The 17241-nt window shown below is 40.4% G+C and overlaps 1 protein-coding gene across 1 annotated transcript in view; it reads left to right on the top strand.

Annotated features, from left to right (window-relative positions):
• Positions 1-17241, top strand: part of LOC128702206 (uncharacterized) — a gene marked incomplete in the record, with an annotated part of 302046 nt that overhangs the window by 78578 nt on the left and 206227 nt on the right.

The raw sequence follows: 17241 nt of genomic DNA, 5'->3' as shown, positions 1-17241 counted from the left end.
ACCCACAGGGAGATATTGTCCGGTCCCATTGCCTTTGAGGTATCAAGGTCACTTAGCAGCTTCTGCGCCTCCTCCTCGGTTGTTCATATGTCATCCAACACTTGTTGGTATATTCCCTCTTGATGTTCCCTTCTGTGCTGTTTTCCCAGAGACTTTCCTGTCTCTACTGTAAAAACTTCCTTAAATCTCCTGTTTAGCTCCTCACATACCTCCTGATCATTTCTTGTGAATTCTCCACCTTCTGTCCTCAGTCTGATCTGTGTGTGTGTGTGGGGGGGGGGGGTTGTTCATGCCGCTGTCTCCTACATATCTGACAAATCATTTTTAAGAAGTCAGTCGGCCGGTGCCTGGCTACTAGGCAAGTGTGAAAGCTTGGTAGTTGATCAGCTGTGCCTCTGCTGCTCCACTGTGTATGATTGATTGCTTAGTAATAGCCTAGTATTGCGGTAACCCGTATAACGACCTCATGCTGTTTTGACCAGGGTGTGGCAACTTTCTCGTGTGTGTGTGTGTGTGTGTGTGTGTGTGTGTGTAGAACCATTGACAATATTAACCTGTGTAATACCACTCAGGATATTGCGTAACATCACTACCTTGTAGATGGATAAAACACACATGGAACAGTTGGGAATCTTATAGTCGAAATGTTTCAGCGCCCACACATTAGACTTCAGTCGAATACAGAGATGTTAAAATGGGTGACAGCACCGGTGGTAAATATGATGAAGTCAGTCAGCCTTGAAGAGGTAGTCTATCCTGGTTTGATGGACTTAACCTTACCTCGCAACTGCTGCTGCTGTCTCCGTATTTAGTCTCAGCATTAGACTGAAGCCTAGTGTGTAGACGAAACTGTTGCACATGTCTCACTCTCCTTATTCTTGGGGTTGTATACCATCTTCAAAATTATATTGTGTAGCACCAGTGGTGCCGCTGCCTCGTGTAGCGCCAGTGGTGCCGCTGCCTCGTGTAACGTCAGTGGTGCCGCTGCCTCGTGTAGCGTCAGTGGTGCCGCTGCCTCGTGTAGCGTCAGTGGTGCCGCTGCCTCGTGTAGCGTCAGTGGTGCCGCTGCCTCGTGTAACACCAGTCGTGCCGCTGCCTCGTGTAACACCAGTGGTGCCGCTGCCTCGTGTAGCGTCAGTGGTGCCGCTGCCTCGTGTAACACCAGTGGTGCCGCTGCCTCGTGTAGCGCCAGTGGTGCCGCTGCCTCGTGTAACACCAGTCGTGCCGCTGCCTCGTGTAGCACCAGTGGTGCCGCTGCCTCGTGTAGCGTCAGTGGTGCCGCTGCCTCGTGTAGCGTCAGTGGTGCCGCTGCCTCGTGTAGCGTCAGTGGTGCCGCTGCCTCGTGTAGCGTCAGTGGTGCCGCTGCCTCGTGTAGCGTCAGTGGTGCCGCTGCCTCGTGTAGCACCAGTGGTGACATTTCCCATTGCGCACTTTTTTTTTTCCTATTATCATTGTTTCCATTTTTGGTTCAAAACAAAAAAATTATCATAACCTGTCAAGTTTACTTTTTATTCCTGGCGTATATGGTAATTAACTGACAAGGTTTTTTTTTTAGTAAGCCCTGTCGAAAGTTTTCACTTTTGATAATGGAAGTAAATGCAGCCTGCGGTTTTCCTTCGTAATGTCAGTGACTATCGTAGTGCTTCTAAAAGTTTTAATTTAAGACATTTTGCTCGACTTGTGCTGGTTTATATTGTTTTTTTGCACTCTTGTGTTTATCCACGTTTCTCTAACGTATTTTTGAATAGTGTTAACAAGGCTTGCCAGTGAGATGGACCTCTGGAAAAATAAACACAAATGCAGTATGTGATCCTTTATTGACTACGTTTCGCCTACACATTTTTCTTCAAGTCACAAACAGATCTACCTGGGTAAAGAGTACATGAGTATATATAGTGTGGCGAGTCAGGTGGAGAATCTTGGGTAGGACATCCAGGTCTCTCATATTCAACCTACCCAATATTCTTCACCTGACTCTCCACACTATATATACTCGTGTACTTTTTACCCAAATCTGTTTGTGGCTTGATAAAGCCCACCGTGTGGTCGAAACATAGTCAATAGTCACATTTGTTTATTTTTCCATCGTGTCGGTATTTTATACTTTTTATCTCCATGGAGACGGATCTCTGTTTAGAGTATCGAGGGTTAATGGAATATTTCTGCAAATTTGAAGTTTCTCATCCTCCTCATCCTCAGTCTCCTTAAGGAAAAAAGTTAACTAAAGTTGTGCACTTATTGAAATAATATGGGTAACTTACTAGGTTAAAACTAGTAGTTTCAGATCAGATTGGAATGTTGATTGTGGCGCATATGTTAAAATTATCCTTTTTCTGTGGAGGTGCAGGTGCAAGGAATCTTAGTGTCCTCCCTGTGACTTTGATAAACGGTGATCATGTCTCCTCTGTTGGATTAGGTTAAGTTAGATTTGTCAGGAAAGAGGACAAATGTCTCATGATGGAGGTCGCATGACCCGCCGTTAGAGGTTTTGGTCATCTGATCAATATTTTCAGCTGGCTTACCGATCCACCCCCCCCCCCTCTCCCTGTATAGGTTCATCTCTTAATTTAACTGAGACTATCGTCCGTGTTTATTACAGGGTCTAGGTATTGTATCCTTTCATACATGATAATGTTCGGTTTTGGGCGAAACGTTGCATTAAGAAAAATGATTTTGTGCTGCAAGCGTCTTTATTTCTATTACAGGGTCGAGCTTAATTAATGGCACACCACAAGCCCCGCTGTGCTTACATGCCACGCCTCTATTTCCTCTGTTAATTATACGAAAATATAGATTTAATATATGTACCTTAACCTAACCAAACCAGGAAAAATAATTCGTAGTATGCTAGGTCAGGCAGAAAAGCTGATATTCTCTCTAATGTTATTGTAAATAACTTAGTTTACCTTCTTCCTAGTATATCTTCTTTTATTGTAACTGATTTTCTTAGTTGCTTAGCTGTTTTAACTTCTAAGGTTTAAATAAGATATTACAAGGACCCCAATGCAAATAAGTCACTTCTGACATTTTTGGGGTTTCCTAGGCAATTTGCACAGTGTACGAAAATTGTACTTATGCTTAAATAAACTTTCACGATTTAGCTAGAAAACAAGCTGTGTGAGGGTGGAGGGTGTTATGATGGGGTGGGAGGGGATGAGGTGGAATGGAAGATGAGGGGGAGGAGGAGTAGGAGGAGGAGTGTTCCTTCAAGAACAGCACTACACACCACCGCTGATTCACACCACAGGTATGTAGGTCGTGAGGCACGTACAGTGACTCCCTCACCATACCTCATTACCACACTATCTAAAGTAATCACCAACACTCACGTCTGCTGCAAGGATATCCTGCCACCTCTTGTGTCTTGTGCTTGTTTATGTGATGTTACATCTCTCGTGCCCACTGCACACTTTTCTCATGGTCCTCAATGTTAGGTATTCTACGGCTCGGTGAAATACTGCGAAACATCCTTGTCTATCTACTAGTCTCAGACTTAAGGCTGATTCATTTCATTGCCCTATGTATGAAAACCATCCAGTGTTCAGGATGACAGGAAGAAGCATCCTAAGTGATAGATTACGACAGGAAATTTATCCTTCGCTAATGAGTGTGATAGAAAAACCATCCTTCAGAAAGAACATAGCAGAAAAACAAGGTATACAGGTCTAGCTGACATCAGTGACATGCTACTATATAGAAACCCCCTTGTTATGCAGAGCATTTCGCCGAGTTAGGTAAATTTTCTCGCTAGGATGCGACCCACACCAGTCGACTAACACTTAGGTGCTTATTTATTGCTAGGTGAATATAGAGAGCAGATGTCTTAAGGAAACGCGACCTAATATTTCCACTCGTACCGGGAAATCATCCCCCTGGACCAGTGTGTGAACTGATCGCGCTAGCAATCGAGCTGCGGGACTTATTCCTTGATTATTATTCCTTTTCAGGATACGTGTAATTTGATTAGAGATTCTTTCTCCTCCCGATGATAGCACGGATTATGTTTCAGTAATGTTTATCAGTAGTTGCTTGTTAGAATGAATACCATAGTGCTTGTTAGAATGAATACCATAGTGCTTGTTAGAATGAATACCATAGTGCTTGTTAGAATGAATACCATAGTGCTTGTTAGAATAAATACCAGTGTTTGTTAGAATAAATACCATAGTGTTAGAATAAATACCATAGTGTTTGTTAGAATGAATACCATAGTGCTTGTTAGAATGAATACCATAGTGTTTGTTAGAATGAATACCATAGTGCTTGTTAGAATGAATACCATAGTGCTTGTTAGAATGAATACCATAGTGTTTGTTAGAATGAATACCATAGTGCTTGTTAGAATGAATACCATAGTGCTTGTTAGAATGAATACCATAGTGTTTGTTAGAATGAATACCATAGTGCTTGTTAGAATGAATACCATAGTGCTTGTTAGAATGAATACCGTAGTGTTCCTCTTGTCTCCTTCCAGCTTTCTTTACCACTACAATGTGTTAAGAAATTTTTTTATCCGTTCCAAATTTCCGCTTCCTAAAGTCTGATTTCTCCTGTGAAAAACATTTTAATATGTGAAAAGATAGCCGTTGTAGAACAAGCTTTTGTTTGGACATTGAGCGAAATGTTGTTCTAATAAAAGCTTCTGCGAATGTAGTGTTGTCGATAGTAAGTTATCTGAAACCAAGAAAAACTCAACGGTAGTTTCTTAACATAGCAGACTGCTGGGTGAGAATCAATGGTGATGTTCCCTCACACGCACCTCTACCACGACCACCCCAGCTTGTGTGACCCCCCCCCCCCACCAGTCTTCTGACCTGTCCTGACTCCTCTTGGTACTCGCCCCATTCAACTGTAAAATGGTATGGTGATACAGACAAGATGTGGAAAAAACACACTTAATATACAGTTCAGGACATTTATCAGAGGAAACTTTTTGCCACGTCTGAAGAAGCTACTCGTGGCAAACGTTTCCTCTAATATCCTGAAGGGTACACAAGTTTCCTCAACCCCTTCACCCGTACAGTCTGTGCGTAACCCAACTAGTCCACTCCTGACCTCTCACACTAATATTCTTAACCTTAGCACGTGCAAGTTAAGGTTGCTTGTCGATGACAACTGTTGTAGCGCGTGTCTCTGCTATTGGATGGAGGATCAGTCCTCCACCAACTTTGGTACTGAATGAAACGCGGGTTTAGTGCTTCATATAAATTACTAGCGTGTCATTGGTACAAACAGTGCCCGTTCCATAAGAATGTAAATACTGATAATGTGAAGCCATTTATCTCCATGCTGCTGGAAGGAGAAGTTTGAGGGGAACTTCCCTACCATTATAACAATGCTCCAGGATACAGCAGTCTCGACCAGATGTCAAATAGACAGTGTTTTGGAGTGTAAACAATAAGACTCATGTTAAACACTTAAGTTACCACCCAGACAACTACTTCAGGACTGAGGGATTTATAAGTCTCTTCGCTGCTACTGCTGTCTTCAGTTTGTCACATGTGTTCGACTGAAGTCTACTGTATAGGCCAAAAGTTTCGGCAATGAAGATATTAAACATACGTGTCATATTAATCGACTTGTCGGTATTGTATAATATTATTATAATAGTGTAAACTAGTTAGCAGTTATTCGATGGTATAGAGACAGTTCCTCTACACCTCATTATCTCTCATTCCTCAGCTCTTGTGTGAAACTTAGAGTTTTGGTGTTTTTCCGTGAAAATGTATTAGTTACGCTCTGAGGTGTGGTGGTGTTGACACCTTGCCTGCTGTGGATGGTTTGATACACTGTAGCTGCTGTGGATGTTTTGATACACTGTAGCTGCTGTGGATGGTTTGATACACTGTTGCTGCTGTGGATGGTTTGATACACTGTAGCTGCTGTGGATGTTTTGATACACTGTAGCTGCTGTGGATGTTTTGATACACTGTAGCTGCTGTGGATGTTTTGATACACTGTAGCTGCTGTGGATGTTTTGATACACTACACTACAGCTGCTGTGGGTGGTTTGATACACTGCAGCTGCTGTGGGTGGTTTGATACACTGCAGCTGCTGTGGATGTTTGTCTCCCCACCAAGAATGTTGTTAAGAGATGAGACGACGACTATCGGTACTTGTTTGTGCTCCCCTTGGTCTATACAAGATGTAATTACTTTGCTATTTTATATCTATGTACGTTTGTGTGTGCGCGCGTTTGAATGTACGTTTGTGTAGTGAGTGAGTGTACAGAGCACTGAGGGTTTACCTTAGTGTCATACAAGTGCGTGTTGGCGAGGACATAAGACGTATGGTAAACGACAATTCTATGTTAGAATAGGTTTTTTGTTGCGTGCATTGGTGTCGATCCTTCCTTGCAGTTCCCAGTATGTGAGAGCACCTCTGTAAATATCTTTGGTGACCTCTGTAATGTATATATATATATAATATATATATATATATATATAATATATATATATATATATATATATATATTTATTATTATTATTATTATTATTATTATTATTATTATTATATATTATTGAAATGGCTGACTCCATAGGAGATCATAGTGTCTAGGAAATAGGAGGTAGCTAATGTTGATCCGAGAGAGGGGAGGATATCTCTTATCCTTCAAGTCATCAGTCCTTCACTAGCATCAAGCGGTCACTTGTAAACTATAGTGATAACTGGTACCCATAGTGATCACTATAAGTATTCCCACCATTTGTTGCAATTTCATCATCCTATTGTTGCAAATGCTGTGTTGCGACTGCTTTGTTCTTACAACTGCTGTGCTAGAGCACAGTGCAACTTCTAGCCCGTCGTGTAATATTGGTTGTGTGTGTGTGTGTGTGTGTGTGTGTGTGTACTCACCTAATTAACCTAATTGTGGTTGCAGGGGTCGAGACTCTGCTCCTGGCCCCGCCTCTTCACTGACCGCTACTGGGTCCTCCCTCTCCCTGCTCCATGAGCTTTATCATACCTCGTCTTAAAACTATGTATAGTTCCTGTGTGTGTGTGTGTGTGTGTGTGTGTGTGTGTGTGTGTGTGTGTGTGTGTGTGTGTGTGCGTGTGTGCGTGTGCGCGCGCGCGTGTGTGTGTACTCACCTAATTGTGGTTGCAGGGGTCGAGACTCGGCTCCTGGCCCCGCCTCTTCACTGATCGCTACTAGGTCCTCTCCCTCTCTGCTCCTGAGCTTTGTCATACCTCTTCTTAAAACTATGTATGGTTCCTGCCTCCACTACTTCACTTGCTAGGCTATTCCACTTCCTGACGACTGTTGACTGAAGAAATACTTCCTAACGTCCCTGTGACTCGTCTGTGTGGTGTTCGCGCGCTTGTTTTATGATGAAGACGCAGTCAATGGGGCACTGAGACAGACATCCTGAGTGTTATAAGATAATCCTCACACTACAAGGTTCATAGTTTTACACTCTGGTGTATATTGTATGGTATGCTCATGAGCATAGTTGCCTCCTGGACCAGCCTCTTTGAGTATTTGTATAATTAGTTCCTGGACTTTTGTGGTATCTCTTAGTGCCGGCACCGCTGAAGGACTCGTGAGGACTAACACACACACACACACACACACACATATACATACATATATATATATATATATATATATATATATATATATATATATATATATATATATATATATATATATATATATATATATATATATATATGTCGTGCCGAATAGGCAGAACTTGCGATCTTGGCTTAAATAGCAACGTTCATCTTGCCATATAGGACAAGTGAAAATTTGTGTATGCAATAATTTCGCCAAAATGATTCTGAATCTAACGAAAAAAAATATTTCACTGTGTTTGTTTAGTATTAAATTATTGTAAACAAATCTAAAATACATTTAGTTGGGTTAGGCTAAAATAAATTACTCTTGTTATAATAAGGTTAGGTAAGTTTTCTAAGATTCTTTTGGTGCAAAATTAAAAAAATTTACATTAACATTAATGAAAAAAGTATATCTTTAAACGTATAAGAGAAAATTTTAGAAAGGATTTAATTTTAAATGAGTTCTGGTTAATTGACCAGTTTTACATATTCGGCACGACATACATTATATATATATATATATATATATATATATATATATATATATATATATATATATATATATATATATATATATAATATGATCAGCTGGGGGAACACACACACACGCATGCACTAATTTCCACTAGGAGCTCTCGGCACCTGGGGCGCCAGGCGCTCTCAACCATCTTTCAACCGAGCGTCGGAAATTACGGAAGTTTTAGAAAGAAACTCTTGATTCCCTCATTTCCAGGAAGCAGAGATTTTTCCCTTGTCAGGCAGAGTTCGGCTCAGTAATCCACAGATTTATGGTACGTATCTAGGACTCAGGTGCCGTGGTAGCAGCACCTATGTAAGAAAGGCAAGACGCACTTAGCAGTAAAAGATCCCACCTCCCCTATTATTACCACACCTCACTCCCACCTCCTACTATTGTGGAAATTTATTTGTACCAAAAATTCCAGTTACCGGGTTCCGCTTTATGTAGAGCTTGATAAATCATGACATGATAAAACTTTCGTAGCGAATAATACGTAATATAATGTAATATCTTTATTTACTACAACTACATGTACAAGGTATACAGGTCTAGCTGACATCAATGACATACTACTATATAGAAAGCCCCTACAGAGCATTTCGGGCAAATTAGGTCAGTTTTGTCCCAGGATGCGACCCACCCCAGTCGACTAACACCCAGGTACCCATTATACTGTTGAGTGAACATAAACCGGTGTAAGGAAACGCGTCCGATGTTTTCACCCTTTCGCCGGGAATCGAACCCGGACCCTCACTGTGTGAAGCGAGAGCTTTTGCCACCAGGCCACGGGGCACAGTATGAACGGTTCTCGTTATTATTTTACAGCGGGTCATATGTTAGCTACAGTATGACATTAACATCCAGATAGGCAGTAAGTTGACACAAAGAGTAACCACTCGTATAAGTGTGAAATGGAAACGCCTAGTTTCCCACGTTGCTGTACCTTCTGTCACATGAACGTGTAAAAGGATGGCGGTCAACCTTACAATCTGCTTACATTCAGTATACAATTATTTTTCATTTCCTCTGCGTTTCTAAATAGTTATTCATGTAATATTTCTTTTCCAACTTTAGCCTGACCCCCCCAGAACCACTGACAAGCATAAAACATTTCTTGACTAATCAGTCGATCAGGTTTTTCCGAAGATGTCTACCTCCTGTATCTGTATGTATGCAGGATGTACCACTGCTCGGTTCCAGATGAGTCCTTCTGGGTGCTGGCCTGATCGATCAGGCTGTTAGTGGCTGCCGCTTGTAGTCCATGTGCCCCACAACCCGGGTGATTAAGAATTTTTGAGGAATCTAGCTGGTTCCCTCTTGAAGGCAACTAGGGGTTTGTTGGTAACCCCTTCCCCCATATTATTTGTATCTGCTTGGAAGTGACCAGAGGCTGTTGCAAGGAGTTTTGTATTCTTTGCAGGTTGCAACACTGCTCTCACGTATCCTCACCTAATAGAAAAATGTCATTATACTTAGATGGGGACTTGCCAGCGATACTTTGCTGTTTATTAAATGCAGAATTTACATTCTACTGCACTTTTTCCCCCTGAAGATTATCTGATTTAGTGTTGATTTCGATGAAGGTATGTGACTTGTATAGTGTTTGTAAGAATATTTCTTTTGGGACACTTACTACTCGGGGAGTGTGACCGCGAGAAACACACCATTCATTTGTCTTTGTCATCTAAACAAGACTATATCTATAGACATTGAATATCTCTCGGAGAAATAGCTACAACAGTTTATTGTACAAGTATTGACCATTCATGCAACTAGATTTTAGCCTATATTAGCTCACAGAAGGTCTATCTACGTTAATCCCTTCATTTTGATACTACCTTTCTGATGTTACGACTCAACACTATAAACGGGTTATCAAAAGATCGAGACCCGTGTCATGACTGTCCTGACAAATATAGCAGTATGACTCAGGAAGTCAACTTGTACACTACCAGAACAGCTGTTTTAAGTCTTCAGTATAAATCTGGTGTGTTAACCAGTACCTTTCTGACCTTTTAACCACGTCCTTGGTATCTACTAGTATGGCGTAGCCTTCACCTGCCCACCCAAGTGCTTTAACATACAGTCAATTTGCAAGACAAAATCATTATCGGTCTCACTCAATTTGAAAATCATGTTAATACCTACGTTACTACTAGCTTTTACCGGAGGTCATTATGGTGATTTTCACAAACACTGTTTGTGTGATATACCTGTATTTTTGTAGTCTGTAGAAGTTTATCAAGTCATTTGACTTAAACATTTACACAGCGGAACGTTGTCACCATGCGAGGTTTCTCTGGTCTTGTCTTGCTTGTTTAGTCACGTGTAAAATGTTCATTTGCCCCTCTCACTCTTTATTCTCATTCAGTGACATTCTTAACTGCAGCATTTTCTAGTTCATACTGGCATGTCTTCTTCGTTCTCTGGTTTCCACAGTCATAAATATCTTTTACCACCAGCCTCGTCCCTTCTCCGGTAGCTGTGCTCTTGAACCCTGCTTGCAAATCATGTGGCTTCTCTACTCTTGTTTTTATTACTGTAACAATGATTTACACTCTTGTACCTCTTCCAGTCCTCCAACCACGAATAATAATAGTGTAGATATGAACATTTTCTAATGTAGCTCAGCCACCACGCTGACAGACGTACAGTGGTTAGCATATTAATTCACTTTTGTGGGTAATTATACGTTTTTTTATTTTTATTTTTGCAACCATTTGTTTAACAATATAATTTGTAGGTTTTTTCATGGAACGTTAAGAATTGATGTTCTATATTGCGTTAGAAAATGAACGTTATAGAATGAGGAGAGGTTGTGTAATGCGCTTAATAATTACAGATGTTACACACAAAACCCAGACTAGTTGATGGTCCAAATCGACCGAAACGACGTTATTAGTTTCTTTCTCCCTCCTAGGTTTGGGTTATTTGTGTATTGTTCAAGTCACGGTATTGTGCCTTATCCTTTATAGCAGACATGTTGACAGTCACAGGTGATGTTAATTCACCATATTCTACTGAACGTACATATAACTTTGTTGCTTAGCTTGCAATAAAATTTGAATGTATTGTTGACGGATATTTAAAAACCCTGATTATCTCCCGGTCACGACCCAGCTGTTGTCTAGTCTCGAGAAAAGTCACAGGTTCAGAGAAAGATTTTATTGTGGCAATGTTTCGCTCTGTTTAGGGCTTTATCACTGACTCGATAAAGAGTACTTACACGAGATAATGAAATGTCAGACTGAGCTGGGAGAGTGAGAGCAATGATAATATCGTCAAGCATCCCACTGTGTTCAGTAGCTACGGCATATTAAGGTTTCGTTCCAGCAGAGCTGGAGTTACTATTGCGTGGAGGTAACACTCTCAGCATGGCCTATACTACAGAGAAGAAAATAAAATTTGTGAAAGTATCGTCACAGAGCGATCTCAGGAGAGTCTGATAATGAACAACCAGCCACCAAGACTATTTCAAATAGGCCTTTACATCTAAGCCCCTGCCAATTCCGGAGAATCGACTCTAAATAGATTTACACCTCCACGATTAGTGCCTAAAATGTAAACACTGACTCGTGAAGGGCGTTTGCCTGCCTTCTCCCTCCCTGTTTGTGTCACTAAACTCCTGTAAAGACTGACGTCGCAGAATATTTTTTTAATGGAATAATGTTTAACAGTGTTCACAGCTTTTATTAAATCTTGGTGTATGCCCTTCACCTTGGGAAGTTCCAACATCAACAGACTCAAGCATTGAGTAATATCCTTGAAAAAAATACACATAGCTGTCTGTTATGCAGTAAGTTGTACACTGAGGATGTGTATCTTGTCTATTTCACCGTCATCCAGTATAAATAATCCATCACAAGCTAATAAAATGTCACCCAATTTTGTCTACTCTTTTAGGAATCTTAGTATTAGGATGTAGAGATTTCAGTAGTGAAGAGAATCTATTATCTGCAGTGTTACTGTGTTGGTACCACACGAGCCTGGCCCAAGGTCGGGCTCTGGAAATAGAAAAACCCTTTCGAAACTCGTCAAAGGTATATAGAAGATAAAGGTTAGGTGGTCCCTGGAGGTGTAATGTGATGGGACAACCTGGTTATCACAGCCATGCACCTGCCAGTACACTACACTTGTATGAGTAAATGGAATCCGTCAAAGAATATATTTTCCATGATCTTGCATAAACTAGTGCGAGTAATAACTATTAATGCACGAGAGTACCGTTAATGGATGAAGACTTATTAGTAGGGTGGCAAGAGCCTTAGTGAGAGGGGCAACCCAATAAATGGTAGAGTAGAAAAATCCGTTAGGGGGTGGAGGGACCCCTTTGAGTGGAGGAAATATCCAGGTGAAATATATCAGGAGAGAGAAACTCAGTAGGCGAAGATATCATTGATGTGCCAACAACACGATTTTGATAATTTAAATAATTTCGTCATAAAACTTTCTTGAATGGAACCTTTACTTGAGATATGTCACTCGGGAAAAAGATACAAACTATAAACTGCTTGTGTGAGCTAGTGGTGTGTGGCAACTGTTTGTTCTAGGGAGGGAGGATAGAGGATACAACCGAGTCACCGGGGGAGTTAGGGGTGGAGCAGCCAGGCATCCATGATCACGTTTCTCACTAAAATAACGAACCGGTTGTAACCTGAGGTGGTGGGGTGTTTTTTTAAATAGCAAAACTGGATAAAACAGGAATGTGCTGCTACTCTATACAAATGACATGTAAAGCGGCAACGAAAGCTGGCTGTTTGTATCCTGTTCCACCACACAGGATATGTCACATGTATAGTGTTGGAATCTGTCAGCCTGTGCTGGGAGTCTTCAGATGATATGGTCACGTATATATCTAATCATGAGTTCAGCAGTTAGAGCTTCAAAGGTTTCGTTCCAGCAGAGCTGGTCTGTAAAATACCTCTGACCGGTTTTGAGGACTTTTCTGTCTGCAGCTCGTCCTTTGGCCAGGCTTCATTGTTAATTGCTTGTTCAATTAAGCTGTTATAACTTATTCCAGATATTCTCAAGGTTAAGAAAGTTTGTAAGGCTTAGCCCTCCTATCAGAATCTTCAGAGCAAGCCAAAGTTTTACAGAAAATTTTCTAATAATTTTTGTTCGAAAGCCAGGAGAAATTCCATTGAAGTATGTGTAGAATAGCAAGGGAAATAATCTATTTCTACTTCCTATTTTATTTGTTAAACGAATAAATGGAAAAAAAATATTCATACTTTAACTTGGTCTTAAAGCTTTAGTGAAGTTTTCCTAGCCTAGCAATTTTCCATTACGTTTCACTGCTGCTTACATAATAAATCACTAAAGCAACTTTAATCCCCTCGGAGCACCAGCAATGTATTCTTTGACAGGAAGACGTGAAGTATTTAATATAAAAGACGCAGAAAATTGAGTAATTAACCATATTTTCTCGTAAAAAGAAAATAGACTTCAGACTAACAACGCATGTCACCCGCGGTGACACATTACACACTTGGTGGCGAGTGACGACATACGACTTGAATAAACATGTATTTCAGTAACTGGACGATCTGAGAAAGGCATCACCGTATTGCATAACCACAGTCAGTGCAGGCGAAAGGCAGAGTGCGACAAATTTTTAATGTAGTTAAATGTTAGCATTGAAAATTTTAAGCGAAAGGAAGAGGCATTCACAAATTATCACATGGACACTAATATCCCAGGTTGTTTCATAAAAACTTGACAAATTAAGACATACGCAGTGCAAAATAAATTAAATCTTTCCACCATGAAAGACGTGCTTTAAAAAATTAAACCCAAACTGAAAGAGTATTTTGTAGTAATCTCGGATCAATATTCCTTAATACACTAAGTTTGAAGCTGCTCAAAAGTTGTATTATCAGGTTATTAGCTTGAAGTCAATCTAATGACGAACTCAGATTATATCAAAATTAATATTTCAGTTTTCCCAATATCGTCAATAAAAATGGCAATTTGGAACCATACGCCAAAATCAGTGTAAATTTTTCTAAAAGCAAGACTGACCAGCAATTAAATTTTAGTAACATAAATTTGTTAATATGGCCATAGGGTAGGAAGATGTCACGCAACAATTACATTTTATAGATTTAAATTAGGATAACCCAATAAAGTCAGACACTGACTTGTGATCAGGAGAGATATTCTCCAGTTATTTCATGGAATACAATTTGTTTAATAAAAAATAAAGTTTCCTTTGAAAAAAAAAGTACTAAAACCTTAAAGTTGGACAGAAGTTGTATAGTTGTGCTACTGCACAAAACCCAACAATTTCCAGTTTATTAACTTGGAAAATTAAGAAATTTGCACCTACAAAGCCTAAACTAAAAAGTTTCATCCATTTCATAGCCCTTGTGGTTTAGCGCTTCTTTTTGATTATAATAATTCATCCATTTCATAACATTAATCAGCCATGAAAGATTGAAGTCATCCAGAAGCAGCATACTTCAGATGTTTAGTGGAAACTACTACCGTACCATTTCGAAATTAAAACTGGCACAGTGACACCAATACTCCCTGAATATGCCACCATTCTTCCAAGTAGGATACAACAGTGTAACGTTTGAAGCCTACCAGAAGAGGCTTTCAAAGGTAATCGTATGGAAACCAAAATCGGGAATGGTCAATCAAAAATTGAATAGAGGGCTCCTGCATATGCGAATTGTTCCATGAATCTTTCCCGAGTTATAGTTCACTACGGTTGAAAAATTGAGGATCAGATATGGCGTTCAGAAGTTAAAACAAAAGCCTTTAGATGAAGCTGGTTGAAGACAAAAAACTGTACTTACAGGTAATTACGCCTTTCTCCAACAACTGTATAACTTAAACCTGATGAAATGGAAATTTACTGGTAGTGACGTTAATTCTTTACCAAAGGTCAGAGAAAATATAAACTTTTTCAGGTTAGTTTTCTTTGGTCTTGAGACAGAATATCTCGGCAATCATCGTGCACCGGCCTTGTGTCGTGTGATACTCTGTGGGTTAGGTTAGGTAACATTTGTCAGGAAACAGGACTAATGGTTTCCTGACGCGGGTCTGTTAAATGATGACCCGCAGCTGGAGCTTTTGGTCATCTGACCGAGGCCTTCCGCTGGCTTGCCCCTTAACCCCTTTAAAAATTATGGTTATGACGATAATCATTTTTAATATATTTGAAATTGTTGTAATAAAGTGCCTTTGTATTACCTATATTTGTCGGCACTGCCTTCCATCAAATACCTGCGAGTCATTCACCTTTGAGAGTGATGAAGGCTCGATCCAATGTCCGCTAATCTAGCCTCAAACACCTTGAAGTATATGCTTCACAGCAGGTGTGGCACCAGGTGTAACCTGATTTTGCTCACACAAGTCAAAATTGAATCAACATTGGCAGGTGGACACAAATTCCTAGAAATGACGTTAGTGCGAGTTCCCGTGCAAAAATATTGAGCCTTGTGGTCCCTGCTATATTAACTTGACTGGTTTGTGAAAATTTGCAATTATATAGATAGAACGAGACATATATAAAGGATAATAGTTGTACAGATGGAACAGTAGTTCAATGAATGGCAAGATCTACTCTTTTTCTCTCCCCTCTCTCCCTTTCCTTCCCCTCTCCCTTTCCTCCCGTCATTCCTTCCCTCTCTCCTTTCCTCCCCTCTCTCCTTTCCTCCCGTCTCCTCTCCCTTCTCTCCCTCACCACTCACTTTCCTTCCCCCTCTCCTCTTTTTTTCTCCACATTATCTCAGCTACATCATTCACGACAGACTTGCAGCAGCGTGCGGGGTCGCAGACAAGTCTTGTGGAGGGAGAGAGTTACACATTATGCTTAATTGTTCATTAAAAGACTCGCTCACATGAGTGCGGCGGCGGTGTTGTGGTGGCGAGGACCACATAATTCCTCATTCTTGAACAATAATGGATAAGGTACCGTGTGTTGAGAAATATCTTGACTCTGACCACCCGAGTATTCTGTGTTGTAATAGTTACCTATTGGGAACATCCGCAGTGTGCTGCTAAGCTACTCAGCATGATAGTTACATAGTGGAAACATGAGTTGTTTACCCTGTCATATTCTATCACCTATGATGAGTTTCGTAAACAAGATAATGAAGTCAGCCTGAGCTGGGAGACTTTAATAGTGAGATGAGTACATTGTTGAACATTCCACTAGGTGAAGAATGAGACTTGTGTAACATTTGGGAATCTTTATTTAGGAAACGTTTCGCCAGTCAGAGGCTTCTTCAGTCCAGTGCAGAGAAGAACGGTGAAAGACGAGGAGAATGAGGTAATCAGTCTGTCAATCCACCCTGAGGAACTGATTACCAGCATTAAGACCTTGGAGTTACGTCCAAGAGATTATAATGGTTGAGTGTTATTTAAACGTTTTTTTTAAGATTGCTTAAAACATTAAGGACATTACTACCTATTTCTTTAGTATATTTATTGTTAATTCTCGTAGTTCTAGGTTCCTAACAAGTGTTTACTTAACATTAAATAGGTATCTAGGGCAAGTCTCCTACCCAGCGCTGCATCCTAAAATAAGGTTTAATTTCCATTCTTTTTTTTTTACATTCTCACAATGGTTGATATATATATATATATATATATATATATATATATATATATATATATATATATATAATTATAAATTGGTAGATTCGTGTGTATAGCTGGAGGGTGTTCGGGGGGTCAACGCCCCCGGGACCCGGTCCGTGACATTTCATGCGTGGGTTATTTTCTTCGTAATTCTAATATACAATTAGGCGATAAAACTTATGACGACGTTTCGGTCCCTCCTGGTTCACTATCACGTCAATTGTGACTTGACAGAGGGTCAGGACGGACTGAAACATCGTTATAAATTTCCCAAGTGCTGGTTATTTTTGTATTCCAGGTTGCTGATCTTTAGGAAAGACCTAAGAACGCTAATGAGCATAGCTTTACTGCCTGTCTTTTGTGTTGTTAAAGAACAAAAGGTCACACGAACGTGACTGGAAAAATACACAAATAACCCTCACTTAGGAGACAAACTTATGACGACGTTTCGGTCCATGAACAAGTCACCTGACTTGTTAACGGTGTGTCACAGGTCACCTGACTTGTTAATGGTCACAGTCGGACCGAAACGTCGTTAGGTTTGTCTTCTAAGTGAGGGTTATTTGTG

Source organism: Cherax quadricarinatus, chromosome 83, assembly GCF_038502225.1.
Source record: "Cherax quadricarinatus isolate ZL_2023a chromosome 83, ASM3850222v1, whole genome shotgun sequence".
Lineage (NCBI taxonomy): Eukaryota > Metazoa > Arthropoda > Malacostraca > Decapoda > Parastacidae > Cherax > Cherax quadricarinatus.
This window is presented reverse-complemented; position numbering and strand designations above follow the sequence as displayed.